Source organism: Galeopterus variegatus, unplaced genomic scaffold, assembly GCF_000696425.1.
Source record: "Galeopterus variegatus unplaced genomic scaffold, G_variegatus-3.0.2 Scaffold808, whole genome shotgun sequence".
In the NCBI taxonomy this organism is placed as follows: domain Eukaryota; kingdom Metazoa; phylum Chordata; class Mammalia; order Dermoptera; family Cynocephalidae; genus Galeopterus; species Galeopterus variegatus.
Window position 1 is genome coordinate 195,427 of NW_007726919.1, and position 19,127 is coordinate 214,553.

Here is a 19,127-nt window from a genome sequence, read left to right on the forward strand (position 1 = left end):
TAGTGCCTGCTGCAAAGGAAAGGACACAGATTCATTTTCAACAGCAACTCTTTTAAAAACAATAACTCTTTGTGGGCTCTCTGCAGATAAAAAGTGATCCACACAGAAGAAGTTGGGGATTTATACTCCCAGAAAAAAAGAGATATTAACAACTTGAATGAACCCTTCAAAATTTCTCAGGTGGTTTAGATTTTCTATCCTCTATTGTACTAAGGATAGATTAGAAGGACAGGCTTCCAAACAATATCCGGGGGTGAAGTAATAGTAATAGCTGGACAAGAAATCCCCTTGAAGATGAGACTAACTGAGATTAATTCATGAACAGAACTGCCCTGCAGCTCCAATTCCGAGGGCTTCCCTGTAAGTCCCCCACTGTTATCTGTTTATGTTTAAAGCTCTTCAGCATCAGCCCTAGATCTTTCCAGAGAAAAGATTGCTGAGCAGGAGCAGAATGATCACATCACTCACACTTGAACTCAATGCGATGAGCACATTTGTTTGTCCTCATTAGGTGCAGTGTTGCGGGCGCTAACTGACATGTGGAGGCAGTGTGCTGGGGCGGGGCCGGGAGCCAGGAGTTGGTGGGGCGTCAGGAGAGCTTGGCTCTGCCCGCAGCTGCCCCAGGCAAGCTCTGCAGCCTTGGGAACTCAGCTGCTTCTCTGAGATTTTGGGTCACTCATTCATAAGAAGAGGCATTTAGGTAGAGGTTTTCCAGCTGTGATTTCTGAAAGCCCCTGGGGTCCCAGGAAATTCCCCAGACCACCTCAGGGGTCAGGAGGAAGGCCAAACAGGGGCAGTGCTACGGGTCCTTGTCCCCATGTCAAACAGGGCATCTCTGATTGGATCCTTTGTAGATACTAAGTTCTAGATAAGACTGATTTTAAAGGTGTGAAAACCACGGGACTAGTTAATTAACCTTCAAGCCGGTCACGAAAAAAGACAAAAAGGAAAAAAAAAAAAAAAGAAAAAGGCAAAGTAAAGTGTCTGATCATCTTTCTTCATGGTCGAGCATAACAGTGGTTACAAGCATAGACTCTGGAGCCAGCTTGCCTGTGTTCAATCCTCATCTCTTCTGCCTAGAGCTGTGTGACCTTGGGCAAGTTTCTTAACTTCTCTATGCCTGTTTCCTCATCTGTAACATAGGAATAACAACAGTACTGATCTCACAGGATTGTCATGAGGATTAAATGAGTTAATACATATGCGAGACCCTTAGAACAGTGCCTGGCAAATAAACAAGTGTTTCTTATTATGATTGGCCCAAGCCACAAGAGGAAATGCACAAGAGCTCCCTCATTCCTTGTAAAGGTGTTCGTGAACGTAATGAGACTTGCTGAAGGTGCCTTTATAAACGGTACTGTTGGTTTCTGACTCACGTTTGGGAAGAAAAGCAGAACAGAAGGTGATAAATTCCTTTATGGGAGAGCTTGGCAGGAGAGGCAGATGCAACTGTGAAGTTAATTGGTGAACGGGAGGTGGACTCCCAGGCAGAGGCGGGCTGACGGCACGAGCATGTTCTCTCTCTCCTGCTCTGGTTTATGGTGATTAACTCATTAGGGATTCTGAAAGGCCATTCTTGGGTGGCTGCTAGTCCTGTCTTTGCCCAGACAGGGATGATGTCAGCATATAGTTTATGGAGTTCTGCAGTCCTCTGGAGGATTCCGGGAGCTTATAGCGCTGTCTCAGGCTGCTGGCCAGCACTCTGAAAACTGAATCCCACTTGAGTCTTGTGTATCCCAACTTGCTTGTCTTTGTCATGATTTTTGATGTTGTTCTCTGTGCAGGCAATAGGGCATGAGAAGTAACCTCAAAAGTTCCCTAAGTAAGGCTCAGTTTTCTAGCCCTTCTGGCTTGAGTCTCTGAGAATTTGGCCCCATTTCTCTACCGCTTCTCTGACTCACAAGGGGCATAGAATGAGGTAACACACCAGGGATATGCTGATTTTAAGATGCAGAATTTAAGACTGTAAAATATATCATTGTTTTATGTATCACTAAGGAAGAAATAGATGCCTGCTGATTAAACCCTAACAGAAATTTTTTCTTTGTAATTAGTTTGAAAATGCTCCTTCAGACTGACTTACAGATTTTTAAAAATTACATGTCACTCTTATGCATACATGAAAAGGAAGACGTAAGGCTAGGGTATCCCTAACACTTTTTTATATGCAGAGTCTGGGTCTTCTGAATCACTTTTTAGCCCACGGTCAACACTATCTGTGTTTCTTCAGATGACGTCATCCTCTGTGCCATCAGGGGCAATGGGTATGTAGAATGTCAATGTCGGGTCATAGTGTACACTTTCTGAACACATTGTGGATGGTCTGGGAATCACCCAGGTGGTGCCCACCAGGCACACTTCTCAATTGAAATGTCTTATCAGCAGCTAAAACAGGTTTGTGCTTGTGCCAGCAATGGCAACCTCTTCATGACTGTCACCAGGCCACAGCGACAGTAAGAGGCATCCCAGTTTGAGGAACATTTCAGTCTGAAAAAATGCACATCTTAAAATCCATGAAATTGCTAATAAAGATTTCTATTTATTTCTTTAAGGAGATAGGGAGATGGGTTTAATTCTCATAAAACTTTTCAGGACTTATCGAAAAATTCTCTCATCCTATTCGTGAGAAGGTACATGGTGAATTTTGGCCTTTTCCAAAGGCTTGACAATTTTTCCAGGCAGGGTATGCTGCAGGATCAGAAGATTCCAGAAGTGAGAGTCAGCCTCTGCCTGGGAGGGAACTGCTCTCACGATGTATTTTACATTCGCCCAAAGTGTCTTCCCTTAAAGTAAGTCATTTATTTGTGTAATGGCATTGTTATTCTCTGTGGAAATACAAATACCCTTAAAAAGGTCATTCAGTGTTCCTTCTGCCTGATTAATGATTTCTCCCTTCTAGAGTGGATTTTGCCAAAGGTTTATTTAAAGGAGCCAAACTTTTAAAAAGAAAAATCTCTAAGTGTTGCAACAGCATAAAACTTAGATCACAAAAGACCACATACCGTATGATTCTATTTATATGAAATGTCCAGAATAGGCATATCTATAGAGAGAAAGCAGATTTGTGGTTTCCAGGGTCTGGGCAAGGTTTCTTTTTGGAGAAACAAAACTATTCTAAAATTAGATTGTGGTGATGGTCGCACAGCCTTGTAAATGTACAAAAACATTGTATTGAACACTTTAAATGGTGAATTATATAGTATGTGAATTATATCTCAACAAAGGCATTTAAAGAAAAAAGACTTAGGATGTGTTTTGTGTGCATTAAATAACATAAACAGAAATTCTTTTACACTTATCCCAGTGATATTTATTTAATAAAAACCTAGTAAGAATTATTTTGTTTAAAATCACTCAACAGACTCAACAAAGTAAAATGCTAGAGGCTATGGCAAAGAAGATTTGACTCCACCTTTGAGAAACCCATACTTGAAGAGGCACAGAGGAGAGAGACATTTACACAAATAACTCTGGAGGACAGAGGAAATATTCTGAGAGATTCTGAGGATGTTTCTCGGTGAGCTCAGGATTTGACTTGGCCTTCAAGGCACTGGACTTGATAGGTAAGTATAAGGGTCGGGAGAGGGGATGGAAGCAGAGAAAAATCTCACATCCCTTGCAAGCTGACAGAGGCTTTCTTAGAAAGAGGCCCCAGCCCAGGTGAGTTTATGGGTCCAGCCCACAGAGAGCTGCTTCATGCAGAGTTTAAGAGTGGATGACCCTCAGCCCTGGGTCTGAGGGAAGAGTGTCGTCAGCAGAACCATACTATGAAATGACAGGAAAGGACCGCGAGACTTGAGCAGGGTCATCCAGCCAGTTGTTAATACAGGTCACGAACTGGAATCCAATTTTCCTCATGCTCAGCTCAGTCATCACTGCCCTGGAAGGAAGGTGATAACACATTCGTTGCCATCCCCAGCAAGGGCTGTCAGTGGTCTTGGGAGGTCACAGCCTGCCTTCCAGGGACAAACACATACTTTGAAAAGATGAAAGGTGAAAGTGAGAAAGATGGTAAAGTAAGAACCTCCTATCAGTCCTTTTCCTTGTTCCCTCAGCCTCTCACCTTATGATCAAAGCTCTCACGTGCCATTCACCTCAGTTCCCACAAGTCTAAAGTAAATCCCACTGAGGCAGGAACAAACCTCCTCACATCCCTGTTCTCGAACGGATGCTGCTTCCCTGGACTGCCCACTCCGGAATTTTCATTGCAATTGGCAGTGAGTTTATGAAGGACAGCTTTCTTTCTTTAACAATGCCTCTATTTTTTTTTTTTTAACTCAGAGCTTTATATAAACCCTCAAAACAAATTGAGACCCGGGGCCAGCCCGGTGGCGCTCTGCGCTAGTGCGCCGCTTGGGAAGCGTGGCGGCGCTCCCACCGAGGGTTCGGATCCCACATACAGACCGGTTCCCGCTCACTGGCTGAGCGAGGCGCGGGGGCAACACCGAGGGTTGCGATCCCGTTGCCGGTCCCAGTCCGGTACGGGGGCAACACTGAGGGTTGCGATCCATTGCCGGACACGGAAAAAGAAAAAAAAAAACCAAAAAAAAACCAAATTGAGACTGATTGAATACATACTCTGGCAACTGACAATATAGAGTTAACCAAATAGTTAAGCCTCAAAATGTATATGTACTGAACATGTGAAAATATATGGAACCGTTCTGGTGTTACTCTTTAATCCCTTCTCCCTGAGGATTCAATGTGACTCTTCACCAGACTTCATTCACTGAGGTCACTGTGTCTGTGCTGGCTTCTCAAGATCTTCTCTTCTTTTCCTGGATTTTTTGCATCAAGAATTCCCTACTAGGCCTCATGCTGTTCCTCATCCATGCTTATCAGCATCAAAATAGCTATTTCCTTGCATGAAGGCTTTTCATGTTCTTTATCCATCTGCAGTTACCCAAAGTGCTCCCTTTAAGAACAAAACCTTTGTCAACTGTGTTCTGTCGTGGGCCAGATGTGTATGAGTGTGGAGCAGAAGGTGAGTGTTCCTCTGCCAATACACACGCTGCAAGTGCCTGCAGCAGCCACCTGTCACCCAGGAAATTCTCTCTCTCTCTCAATTGATTCTTTGCTCTGTGTTGAGCTGTCCCTGCAAGCTCTCAGAGATGTAGAGAGGATGTTTATAATATCTGGCTTTAGTACTATCTTAAAAATATCTCCTATCCTGCCTGGAAGTCATGGCTGATATAAACACCTGGTTTTTGCTGTTCAACCCTTTTCTTTGTACTCAGTTTCTGTTCTTAGTATGGGCATGTTTGCTCCCCTGGGTCAGTAACCTCGCATCTTCACAAGCCTTGAACACACACACACACAAACACAAACACACACACACACACACACACACCACTTCTATGGGGATTATTCCATTTAAAGAAAAAGTTGGGAGGCTCTGGGAGGGTTTGCTTGGTCTCTCAGCCCAGCTCTCCTTAGCCCTGATTATGTATTTGAGCTATTTCCTTCCTTGAACAATTGATACATGTGAATATAATGTTGTAGCCAAAGATGCATACATAATTAATTCAAACAATAAATATTCTTGTCCATCTCTGCCGTCATAGTGGATAACCAAGAATTTTTATACGTAAAAATAAATAAAGGAATATTATAAAATTAACTTGCTTTTTAGCTCCATAATGTCACTCACTGAATACTCCTTTCCTTTCGAAACATTTGAATAGGCTGGCTAATTCTCACTATGTGATAGCTTAAATTACCCACCAAATTAAGAAAATGGAAAGAATTCAAACCAGATATTTTCTAAAATAAAATGCATCCTTCATGAACCAGGAAAGGACCCCAAACGGTCTGAGAATCCCAGATGCTTGAACATTCTACATGAACCGATTTCATGATGACAAAACCCTCTTATGACTCGTTTTGTCAGATCAAATGGCTTCTTTATTGTTGATGATAGTTGAACACGAGTAGCCTTGGCTAACACTGTGATTGAGACATCTCTTCCATAAACACCAGGAGAGGAAAGTTATGAATTCTTAAAAATAGTTTTGCTTTAGGATTCTTCTGTGATTATTTCCACCAGCATTTCAGTTAAACAGGGGAAACGGGAGACATTTTGATAATGGGGGGTCTATGGGCTTAGAGAGAGGTTTGGGGAAATATTTAAAATCATGGGAATAGATGAACTGCTCTAGGGAGAGGATATTGTGAGAGAATAAATGAGGGCTCTGGATTAAATCCTGGAAAACTCCAACATTTAAGGACTGTCGCAGAGGAGAAGCCAGCAAAGAAGCCTGAGAAGCAATGCCTGAAGCAGTAGGAGGGGCATCTGGAGAATGTGGGGTCGGAAAAGCAGACCAGAGAGTGTACTGAAAAGGTGGAAATGGTTGCTCATTTCGAGAGGAGAAACTTGAATGGAGTGGTAGAAGCTGAAGCCATGCGGAAGCTTGGGAGAACCCAAAGGATGTGCTTTTAAATGCTCTGCTTGGTCCAACTGTGTAGAAAGTTTAGTTTACTAGTAAAATCCCACTGACAGCACAGGTCCAAAAGTTAAGCAAAGTGTCTAATGTCCTGTAGGATCCTTCATTCCTAGAAGGAAGAGAAATAAAAGAAAATATGCAGAAGTTGTAACATAAAGAATTTGGCGATGTATATAGTAAATTTCAGTAAACAGATCAAAGAACAGGTTTTCTGTTCCAGTGGGTGGATTTATTTACTGTTAAATATTTCTGCACAAAATGTATGTACACTATAATTGCAACTATATTTGAACCATGCATGTAGGAGGTAACAAGCAAAAATGAAGTTTTGTTAAAGTTATGATATCTACATGTTTTTTTGAAAATTATGTTTACATTGCTACTATATTATCTTTTTCTAAAAAGAGTAAAAATAAAAATTTATTTTACATGACATGCAAAGAAAGGAACTCAGGTTTCTGTAGTTTCTGCTCAACAGGTGTGCATGTTTTGCGGATGAGAAATCCCCAGACCAGATGGGTAAGAAATGACACCAGGTCATGTAGTGAGTCAGCATGGGAAGACTAGTAACAGGTCTCCCTTGTTATGTTGTATAATTCTTTTTCCACATTCCTTAGTGTTGCAAAATAACCAATCCCAGTGACTCTAAAGCCTATTTCTCATCTCATTCCCTGACTGCTTCCTCATGAAAAGACCAGAGTTAGCCATCAAGGGACCGTTATTTATCTGCATAATTTCCCACTTTGTTTTTTATATCTAAATATGATTCCATGGTTTGCTTCTCCTGGTGGCCAGCCCATGTGGTTTCCCTGGAAGCTGTCCAAGCCCCAGCTGCACTAGCTGGGGGAGGAATTTAAGCCGGGGGTGGGGGAAGGGGAAAGTTGCTTTAATATTATCAGCTAATTCTTTATCTTAATTATTGGCACCTTCCAAACCTGAGCCAGTAGAGAGTATGTCAATTTAGTCCCCGAGGTCAGAGGTGGGATTAGGCAAGGCAGAGAAGGGGTGGAAGAAAAGGGAAACAGGCAGCAGTTGACCTTTACCAACTTCTTGGTGTTGGCAAAGGGCAGCCTTAGCCCGGTGCTTGCTGAGGTCTCTCTTAACATCAGGTTTTACTTAATAAGCATTTATTGAGTGCTTTGGGTGGTCACTGTGTTTGTTGCTGGGCAGAGTCTTTAAGGAGCTTGCTACAGTTATCAATAATGAGACAAAACAATATCAAGATACGTGTCCTTTTGAAATACAAATAACTCTGAGAAAAGTAATAAAAATTGCCACTGCTTTTGTAAAATTCAGAAAACTCAGGCCATGCTCCCGTGAGCCCCATCTAACGCCTTTTGCACACTCTATCCACTCAATTAGAGGAAATGGACAAGATGAGAGTATGGAGCTTTCAGATTAAAATGTCTCAAAAACTCTTTCCATGCTCCAACATAGAAATTACTCATAGAATTACAGATGAGCAGAATCTCCCTCTTTTAACTTTAAAACTGTTCAGAACACCTTTCTTTCTTTTTTACTGTAGTCAAATTATTTCTTAAAATTCCTCATTTGTAAATTTATTTTAGAACCTGTTACTTCTCAGTTACCATAACATCCATTCATGTTTGAAAGAAAATAATCTAAGATCAGGTGGTAGTGATGTTATTTGAAGAGTTGGTCATTTACTTGCACTGAGAAAAGACAAATTTTTTTTTTCCTTTTTGTCTTTTTTACTGACCGGTAACGGGATCGCAACCCTCGGTGTTGCGCCCTCACCGTGCTCAGCCAGTGAGCGGGAACCGGTCTCCACATGGGATCCGAACCCTCGGTGGGAGCGCCGCCACGCTCCCAAGTGGCGCACTCTCCAGTGCACCACCGGGCTGGCCCAGAAAAGACAAATTTTTAAATGCCGTGTTCGAAACGTGTGTCAACATTTTTAAGGAGCCAATTCATTATGACATTATATATTCTCTTTTGCAATAACCTGATTTTAAGGCTCCTTCCTGTACTATGCCATTTCTTAACGCCCCCTTTACACCCAAGATTTGCAGAAGGCAGAGAGAAAAGACACTTTTTTTTTTTTAGATAGCAAGATGTTTCATAAAAGGGCAGTATAAAGTCAAAATGGCATAGACTCGAGAGACACAGATTAAGACTTTCTGAAACTCAATTTTCTCTACTGTGAAATGGAGGGTAATAATGGTACCCACCTCCTAGAGTTATTGTGAGGTGCACAATAGATGTCAGCTATTACTGTTAGAAAGCTACAATTGGAGCTTGGATTCTGATGTGTTTTAGGGGGATTATACCCCAATTGGGATCCTAGAGATAACCCAAACCTATGGGACCCTCTATGCATTTCTATATTCAGTGTCAAATTCACCTTCAGTATTCTATTTTATAAGGCATGAGAGAAGTTCAAAATCTTTGTGGAAAAAAATCTTACAGAAGTCTTCTTAAAGGGAACATTCATTTATTCATTCAGCAAATATTTATTGACACCTCCTATGTACTGAGCATTGTGCTAGGTGCTGGGGAGTGAGCTAAACAGTCTCTGATCTCACTGAACTTAGATCTGGTGGTGGAGATTGTGACTAATCAAATAACCACAAATAAACAATACAATCTATAATAAAAGCTATGAAGAAAAATTCTGACTTTTTTTAATCTTGGAGAATAGAGTAGACATTGAAAAATATTGTACTTGGGCAGTGTAATTTTGCCATTTCTCAATCTCAGTTTCTTTTATAATGGATAGTTATGATGTTACAATGCTGAGTATGGTGTTATTTTTAATATAAACTGTACCCAGTACATCATGAATTTTGAAAATTAGGTTATAACATGGAATCATTAAAATGCCAACTGATAAGTCTCCAAAGCTACAATTTCATATCATGGCCACACACACACACACACACACATTTTTAAGAGAGAAGAAGCCTGGACAGGGAGCTGTGGGTGGAGCTGGGGACTGGAGGCCTAAGAACAGCAAAGACAGGGCTGAGAGTTGCAGTTGAGCCACCTTGGTCAAGGAACTCTGGGTCAGAGAGGACAAAAGGAGTGAGGCAGGATCAGAGGACCAGGTCATGGCATCCAGGAAAGTGAGCCTCCGGTGGAGCCCACTTTTATGGATTTTCATTTGTATTCAAAGAATTTATCCAGAAGGCCTTCTCCTGCATTCTCCCCATGGAGCAGTAATTTTCCAGCTATCAGTCATGGCCAATTTGTGGGTCACAAAATAAATTTAGTGAGTACCCACCAGCGTTTTTTAGTGAAATAGAAAAATTAAAATAGAAAATGTCAGTGTGCAGTATGTAGTAAGGGTGAGGTCGTCTGTGTTTGGGTGTGTATGTGTGTATTAAGTGGCCCTCTGGGGCCCAGCCTGTTCAGTGGTGGAAATTCCCTGATGAATGTCCCATCCACTACTTTTCTCCAGATATGGTCCTTGGAAAGTTGAAACCCTCTCTTAAGCAGGTTGAGGAAGGATGGAGGCCAAAGAGCAGAGCACCAGGCTCAGGTTGAAGTTCAGGGACCAATCTGAGCTAAAGACGGTATCTGGATGCGGGGGTTGGCGCTGCAAAGGAACAATTCAGATGAAAGGTCCTGTGAAAGTGAATGAGGTTGAGACCAAGTACAAGACAAAGGTGTACATCTCACCTCCCAAAATGGGGAGGAAATGTACAGACTGGGATCGCCGATCTATCTGGCCATTTTTGAACTACAAAAATGGAAATCTAATACATTGGGTTAGAGCTGCCTTGGAGATGTCCCCTGATGTTGCAGCCTCCTTTAGGACTCCACCTGTGAGTGGGAAAGGAGGTGATAACTGAGACCATGGTAGTGGGATTAAACCACAGTTTGTATCCATGTTTTCTTTGCTGAGCTCTTTGCCTTTTAGCAACTGCCCTCAGTGTCTGTAACTGAAGCCACTATGGTTTAAACAAGGCATGCTCAGAGGTGGCTTCCTTCTTACTTTAGCATCTCTATGACTAAGACTGATTTCCAAGTACCATGTTTTCAGTTGTGTTTTCCCACTTGATAAGACACTCCTTTTATGCTAGTATTGAAACATACAAAAAAACCCCCTAATTTATCTAAAAAATTTTCTCTTTTTGGAAGAATTAGGGTGGTGATCATTTTATTTGCAGAAATAATTTCTTTCTTTTTTTTTTTTTTTTTGTCTTTTTCCGTGTCCGGCAACGGATCGCAACCCTCAGTGTCGCCCCCGTACCGGACCGGGACTGGCAACGGGATCGGTGTTGCTCCCGCGCCCGGTCTGTATGTGGGATCCGAACCCTCGGGTGGGAGCGCCGCCACGCCTCCCAAGCGGCGCACTATCCAGTGCGCCACCAGGCCGGCCCGTTGCAGAAATAATTTCTAACTTAGGTCTTCCTACATTGTTTTTGGACCACACAGAGTACTCAAAGAAAGGGGAATGGATAGCTGGTCTTCTCTTGAGTTCTTAGAGCATTCTAAAGAGGACTTCTTGATGATAAAAGGGCAGGAAGGGTCAAGGGGTGATTTTGTACCTTGACAAACAGCGTGAGTGGTCATTTTCTGTTGAAAGTTAATAGTTGGTGGAAAGGGCAGTGGGACAACAGGCTCTTAGCTGCAGATATGGACAGATAAGCTGTAGGTGAGGGAAAAGCTACTGCAGTAATGAAAGATGCCAGCTTTCACCCTGGGCAGGAGTGTTTATCTGCAGAGGTGGAGAAAGAGTCTCTATCCAGGGACCCCAGAATGTGGCATCAACTAAGACAGAGATGACAGCTCTCTGGGATAACCACTTATTATGTCTTTGAAATGACCCACCCCGTAGTTACTACTTCAGCCTGTCTCTGACCTACTCACCAAGAATGTGAGTTTTTCCAAAAGCTTTTCTTGGTCAAGTCCAAAGACCTTTATTTCATATGCAGAGAGAAAGAGAGAGAGAGAGAGAGAGAGAGAGAGAGAGAGAGATGGCTGTTTCTTTAAAACTCTTACATAAAATTTTTATGTTGTAGAAAAAGCATGTGCTTAGAAATTAGACAGACCTGGGTTGCATTTTTTTAAGTGCTCACTAAAGACTAGCTGTGAGCCCTTGGGTAAGATAGTTAGCAAGTTAGGAAACTCAAAGAGCTGCAGTTTCTTAACATGAAAATAGGGGAAATAATATCTCTTCTATAGGGTTGTTGTGAGGATTACATAAGATAAAGTTCATAATGTGCAAGACCATTGCTGGGCACTCAATAAATAAAACTGTATATTACTATCTTTCTTGTAAGTGCCACCATTTCAAGAAGCAGCTAAAGGACAACCACAACAGAGTTTGCAACTCTTTTAGAGCAAGGGTATTGATTGTGATATAAACATTTGGGGCATATTTACAGAATTTATAATTCAAGATTCAAAGTGTTGCATGAAGTTGCTTAGACAATTGTGTGAAAATGCTGTCAGAATCAAAGGAAATGTGTCCAGTTTTAATTCTTGATTATCAAGTCTAAGAATTATTCAAGCATTTTGCTTTTCTTCTTTTCTACTTCTGCTGCTTAACCTTCGTCTCTTTTATTTAATGTTGTCTTCTCTATTGAGGTTAATGTGAGCAAGTTTTGGAAGAAAGGTTTTTTTTTTTTTTTTTTTTTCCTTCAACCCTCAGCGTCACGCCCGTACCGGACCGGGACCGGCAACGGGATCGCAACCCTCAGTGTTGCCCCCGCACCTCGCTCAGCCAGTGAGCGGCCGGTCTGTATGTGGGATCCGAACCCTTGGCGGGAGCGCTGCCGCGCTTCCCAAGCGGCGCACTGTAGCAGTGCGCCACCGGGCCGGCCCCTGGAAGAAAGGTTTAAAAAATTATAAACATTTTAGATTTACAGCTAAGACATACCATGGGGATTATCTAGTCTAGTGTTTTCCAAATGTTACTCATTGAAAAATAACATGTCACTATTTTGTCATATGCTTATATCATTTACTTGATATTTTTCTTTACATTAATTGGCTTTTTAAAAAAATACTAAATACCCACTTTGCTTCCAAGCCGTAGTATTTAGACACATCACAAGTTTAAGTTTGGTAAAATACGCGAGTACCTCAAAAAGTTTGTGGAAAAATAGAATTAAAAGATACTATGAATCTTTCCATGAACTTTTTGAAGTATCCTTGTACATAACTTAAAGCAATTCCCCTTGTGCCACCGAAAGCCATCTCATGTACTACCAGTGGCATGAGTGACACACTTGGATGAACAACGATCAGTGTTTCCATGTGCCCCTTATTTTGCAGATGAGGACACTGAGACCCAGGCAAGTAAAGTTATTTGCTCTGTATCGCTATGATTGCAATTTGATGTATTGAAGAATTTGGTAATTAAAAACCATCTAGGTATTTCAGTTGTACCAACTCTTTCTTTTCATGTTTCCCATAAGCTCTCAAGATCCAAAGAATAGGCAAAATAATGATGAGCCTTAGGGAAGGAGAAAATACTACTTATTATATATAGTCTCTTCAAAAAAAAAAAAAAAACATTGAGATGGGTCAAAGGACAAAGCACTAGATTAGGTCATTTGTTTCTCTTTTAAAACAATTTTACTAATCATAAGAACGCATCCAAAAGTTAGCACATTTACCTTCCACTTATACTATTTCTTGAGTTTTTTCATACTGACCTGACTAAGGTCAGCAGTACTGGCCTCCTCCTGACCCTACGTGCCTTGTGCATTGAAACCCGAGTGTTAGTTCCTGTTTGCACCATTGTACCTTGTTAGAGAAGGTATTTCTATTCTCCAGAGAGTGAACAATAAGCTACTGTATGTTTGGTCTCTAGAGTTCATTTCTTCATGTTTTCATTAGTTTTATTCATAAGATTCTATTAGAGTCAATTGTTAAATTGCTGGAAACGTCCCCAACAAAGGACAAAAAGGTTCTTCTATAAAACAAGAACAGCCCATCCCCTGCCCAGACTTGAAGGACCATAAATTAGTGTAATAAATTTTGGAATATAAGCAAGTAACTTTTCTTCCTACTCTCCTAGGGACCTGGGGTTTTTGAGTTCATGTCTGAAACTAGGTCAGTAAAATAGTAAAAATAATCCTACCAAATACAAATTGGTGCTCACTTCTTTTAAAATTATAGTCCCATCTAGTTAAATCAGAGTTCGATTCATTCACAATAGCTTCAAGTTATCATGAATAAACCAAAGTAATTGAAATAATTATTAAAATCATTAATGATATGTCATTTGAGATATTTTTCTTTTTAAAAAATTCTCCTTCCACTTCAAGAGTTTATGGTAAGAGGAACATTCCTCCATTTGTCCTGGAAATTTTGTTTGACACAATTTCATTGTAGAGTTACATTTCCCTAGTGCTTTGAAGATCCTAGAATCCCTTTCTCTCTATTTTGAATTCAAGAAAGCATTTGAATATAAATTTATTTTGATTCATTATTACAAAAAGCGCAATAGCCAAAAAGGTGCAAAATTTCAGAGTATACCCAGTCATGTGATTTCTAGCCAAGAACATAAAAGCAAATACATCACTCAATGTTTATTAAGTACTCAGAGGGGGTTAGTCACTAACAAAGACAGAAGCATGTGCAATTCTATGTCAAATGAGAAATTTGGCCATATCCATTGGAGCAAGCCCTAATCTTTTATGAACTGTACAATTTTAAAATAAAACAACATGGAGGAAATTATTGTAATTGAGTGAAGAAAAAAGGCGATTTTTTTGGAATTATAATGCATTGAAAACACATGCCAAACACTTCCCTTAATACTGACAAGCAGGAGCAACCATATTCTATCTTGGGACTCACATTGTTTTTCAATTCTACATTCTAACAAAGTCTGAAAACAGTAAGGTAAAGAGGCAGGGATGGAAATGTTGCAAAAATATTTGTTTTACAGCACAGTGGATGTTTATCTTATTTTAAATTAAATGTTCTCTTACAGACTGCTGCTTATTGGCCCTCAAATACTTGCCATCCCCCTCTTTTCTAATTTTTGCCCACAGCCGTTCCCCTAAAATTGCTAGAGTGGCTTTTGCTATTCTTTAAAACAAATGACCAACTATCTCTCTAACACACTGGAAAAATATTCCCAGAACATTCCCAGAACAGTTATAAGCCCCTCTATTACACATTAATGTCTTGTTAATTCCATAAGTGTCAAGACAATTTTCCAACTACTTATTTGCTTTTAGCACTTTTTCCTACAAACTCAGAAACCAGCTGCCATTCCCTTTGTACCCTTAAAATTAGGTTAGAGTGTACAAAACAATAAATAATATAAGGAAAGGACTCCTCCCTACCCATTAGACCAGTAGAAGGGCTCCTTTAGGAAGGAATTGTGGGACCCGCCAGGGAATGCTGCCCCTGTCTGGGTTGGAGCCCCAGCCAATGGCACCTGCAGAGTTGCATCTCATGGACAAGAACACACCTCCTGGGCCATGTCAGTTCTCATCACCTGCATTTAACAAAACAGAAAGATGAGACTTCTGCCTTAGAACTCAGAGTTATGCTCCAACAGTACCTTTGTTAATTACACAATTTTAAATAAAGCAACATGGGACATTACACTGGAGTACAGAAAAAAAGCAAAATTTTGGCATTATAATGTATTGACAACACATGCCAAATTCTTTCCTCAATGCATAGGATCAAACCTCTCTGCTCATCCTTCTGGTCCCTTGGCTGCACCATGTCTCTTTTCTACTCCTAGGATCCCCTATCTGGACATTTGGACTCCATGCCTACCTTTGCCTCCTTGCCCAGTCAGTACCTCTAGTTTCAGTAGCTAGTTTGCCTGCTTGGATGCCACACTTTGTCATTTCCTGTAGGTCAGTTGGATGCCTCCCATTTTTTTCTGTTGGCTGATAGACATCTCAATTCCCCTCCACCTTCATGTGGCCTCTTTCATGCTCTACTAACCCATGTCAGCCTGGACGGCATAGACATGGGACATCCTCAGTCCTGGTTCTCACGAACCTTCCCCCCACTTCCTGTAATCGTGTATTGACTCCTGTCCAATTCCCAAATACATAAATTGAGGAATCCAAAGGTAGATTAAAATTCTGGAACTGACTGAAAAAGGACAATGTAATTTTGTGAAAAATGTAAGGTACTTAGGGAACCAATATCCTTGAAAGTTTTCACTTACTTGGAGGAATTAATAGTTCATGCTGATGGATATTTCTTAGTGTTGTATTCTGGAGGGGACGTATTCAGATCCTCTGTTCAGTAAATGCTACTGACAGAACACACACACACACACACACACACACACAAAGTGCTCATAGAGAGCGTGCTCATCTTAGCACTTACCGAGGGTGGAAGAGGCAGTGACTTAAAAGGCATATCACGGAGATAAGGAAGAGTTTCTTGAGAGTTGCCAGACCAGTATTTCCCAACACCATTTTTTCCTCTCAAGTCATCAGCATGGCTCAGCTTGCATAACGAATAAGTCATGAAAATGTTCCAACCCTGAGACCCAGTAATTCCACTTTGAAAAATATACTCCAAGGACAAAGGAAAAAAAGTCAATGACTACCAACTTGTTTATAACAGCATTATTCAAAATGTAGTGACGTATCTTTTAGGGGTCAGCCCGGCCCACGAGCCATCCCCTCTTCTCTAGATCTCCTCCTATCCCCCATAGACAGGGTGAGTCCCTGGCAGCCGTGTTTATGTTGGACAATCCCACCTCATGATCTATAACTCAACCAGGAATGGATCTAATGCAAGTTGGGATATGGAACTAGGACAGAGAATTGCATGTGGTCAAGGTGGTAAAATAATCTTGAGCTGTGGGGTAACCCCATTCCCCTACAAGGAGAGGCAATCAGGGTAAAGGAAGAAGAACAAAGCAGATTCACCAAGAGGAGCAGATAGGAAACGAAGAATGGGCTGACAACTTTCTGGCTCTTTCTAGATGCCCTCTTGCTTTTCTGCTCTTTGACTCCATGACATACTCTATCTTTAGAATAAAACCACCCTTTTCAGCTTAAATAACTTGAATCACTTTTTGTTGCATATAACTAAGCCTTAAATAAGACACAATAATTAAAAACTGGAAGTAACTCAAATACCCCTAAATAATAAAATGATTAAGTAGATTATCATATGTTAGCGCAATTGAATGTTAAAAAAAAAAGTTTCAAATTATCTGCTTGGAAAAATGCAGACCATTCAGCTGGATGAACATACTGCTTGCAACTGTTAAATTGTGGATCTAGTCGACGAGGATTGGAAGAGTATACAAAATAATACCAATAGTTACTAACTTTATGGGATTTTTGGAAACATTGTTTATATAACATATTTAAAATAAAACTTAGGCCACTGGGTTTTGAAATAGGGATTTAATATCCTATTTCAAATTTTTCCAAGAATATTCATTATTCTGATAATGATATTCCTCATCAGTCTTCCCCCAAAATTTGGAAGTGGCCCTTGAGTCCTTTTTTCTTTTTTTGTTATTCTCCACATCTAAACCAACAGGAAGTTCATTGGCCATAACACAAAAATACCTATCAAATCATCTCACTGCACTCCAATTCCTTTCTCAATAACTCAGTCGAGATGACCATTGTCACCTGGACTACCATACTGCCTCCTGACCAGTTTCTACAATTTTTCTGAGCATGCTTTTATTCCATTTTCCACACAAAAGCAAGGATGATTTTAAAATAACACCCAGAATTGTGACTTCTAAACACCATTTTCCAATAAAAGGAATCAGGGCTCCATGGAGAATAAACTGATTACAGGTCTGGGGCAAGAAATATAGCCTGGAACACCTTGTCATATCAGATATCAGTGAAGCAATCCACTACTGAGGTCATGTCAAAAGTACTCAGGAGGCTTGGGGCCGGCCCGGTGGCGCACTGCTACAGTGCACCGCTTGGCAAGCGCGGCGGCCCTCCCGCTGAGGGTTCGGATCCCACATACAGACCGGTTCCCTCTCACTGGCTGAGCGAGGTGTGGGAGCGCCAGACACGAAAAAAGACAAAAAGGAAAAAAAAAAAAAAGTACTCAGGAGGCTACTTAAAGAGATCCCTACCAATCCAAGAAAGGATAATTTAAGTATTAATAAAAATAATAACCATAAGAGATTGAAACAGTTCAAAGTGTTTAAATCCATGAATTAATAATGATGTATTTTTTAAAAACCTTTGAAGGATATTAAAGGTCTGTGCAGAAAATCTCAAAGAATCATTAAAAAACAACAACAACAACCCAAAAAACCTCCTTAGTAATTATAGCAAAGTTGACACTAATTAATGATTATAGCAAAGTTTCAAGATATAAGGTTAATATACAAAGGTCAATTCAATTGCTTTCTTATATACCAGCAATGAATTTGAAATTAAGAATACAATGCCATTTATATTAGCACTGAAAAAAAAAAAACAAGAAAAAACTTGGGTATAAATCTAAAAAAATATGTTTAAGATCTATATGGGGAAAAACTACAAAATTCTGATGAAAGAAATCAGAGATGTAAATAAAAGGAGAGATAATCCAGGTTCATGAATGGGGAGACTCAATATTGTTAAGACGTCAGCTCTTCTGACATCCAGTCAAAATCCCACCCAGTCATTTTGTAGATATTGACAAACATTATGAAGTTTATATGGAAAGGATCCTAAGGAACCCACTCATTATTTTGAAAACTGGTAAGTAAAGGGAAAGAGTAAAGCAAAAATAAAAGTAAATCAGACGTATCACTTTTCAGATGTAGACTTTTCAATTGTTTCAAACTGCACTTTAAATGAAAGACAACCACCTTAACCAGGATCTATAAAGTTATGCTTGATCTGGCATCTTCCAACCACACTCATCTTATTTCATGCCACTCAGTCCCTCACTTGTGATGCTCCCGCTGACTAAGCCTTCAAATAACCTGTGCTCTTTCCTGCCCCAGGCTAACCCTCCTCATGCTTCAGATCTCAATTTACCTTTTTAGAGGGACTTTCACTGACCATTCTAGCAGGAAATTCTATTTGTTTCCTTCCTAGAACTTACTAAAATTTGTATTTATTTTGTTTGTTCACTTGTTTTTGCTTGTTTCTCTCAGTAAACCATAAGTTCTAAGAAGGGAAAATACCTTGCTTATGTCCAGGACCAGCTGCGCACAGGCACCCGGTAACTCTTTACAGAAAAAGTGAATGAAGTAGTCCATCAAGTTGAGACTAGGTGGTTGGAAAATAGGTGAAACTCAAATAAACCAGTGAGGGTGATTTGGGGATCTCCGAAAGGGCCAAGGTTCATGTGTATGACAGGGTCAGGAGAGGCCCTGGAAGAAGGAGAAATGTGACTTCCAGGAAGAAGCAGGTCACTGTGGAGTTGAAGAGACAGATGTGATCATCTTAGGCTTTGAGAAACTTTTATGGAGTGTCTTAGTCTGTTCATGCTGCTATAGCAAAATACCACACACTGGGTAATTTATAAAAAGCAGAAGTTTATTTCTCACAGTTCTAGAGACTGAGAAGTCCCAGATCAAAACACCAGCAGATTCAGTGTTTGGTGAAGGCTGCTCTCCAATTCCAAGATAACGCTTGTTGCTGCATCCTTAGGAGAGGACAAATGCTGTGTCCTCACATGGCAAAAGGCCAAAAAGGGACTAGCTTGCTCCCTCAAGACCTTTCATAAGGGCACTAATCCCATCCACGAGTGTGGAGCCTTCATGGCCTAATCACCTAAAGGCCCCACCTTTTAATA

At 40.6% G+C, this 19,127-nt stretch overlaps 1 long non-coding RNA gene and 1 pseudogene across 1 annotated transcript; both read right to left on the reverse strand.

Moving 5' to 3' along the window:
* The window catches only part of LOC103590377, a 96,615-nt pseudogene that overhangs the window by 16,000 nt on the left and 61,488 nt on the right, over nt 1-19,127 (reverse strand).
* On the reverse strand, nt 5,887-16,127 carry LOC103590375. The gene is made up of 3 exons (XR_550466.1): nt 15,729-16,127; nt 14,717-14,871; nt 5,887-6,552 (listed from the first exon to the last, which is right to left on the reverse strand). It is a non-coding gene; the product is annotated as an uncharacterized LOC103590375 (long non-coding RNA).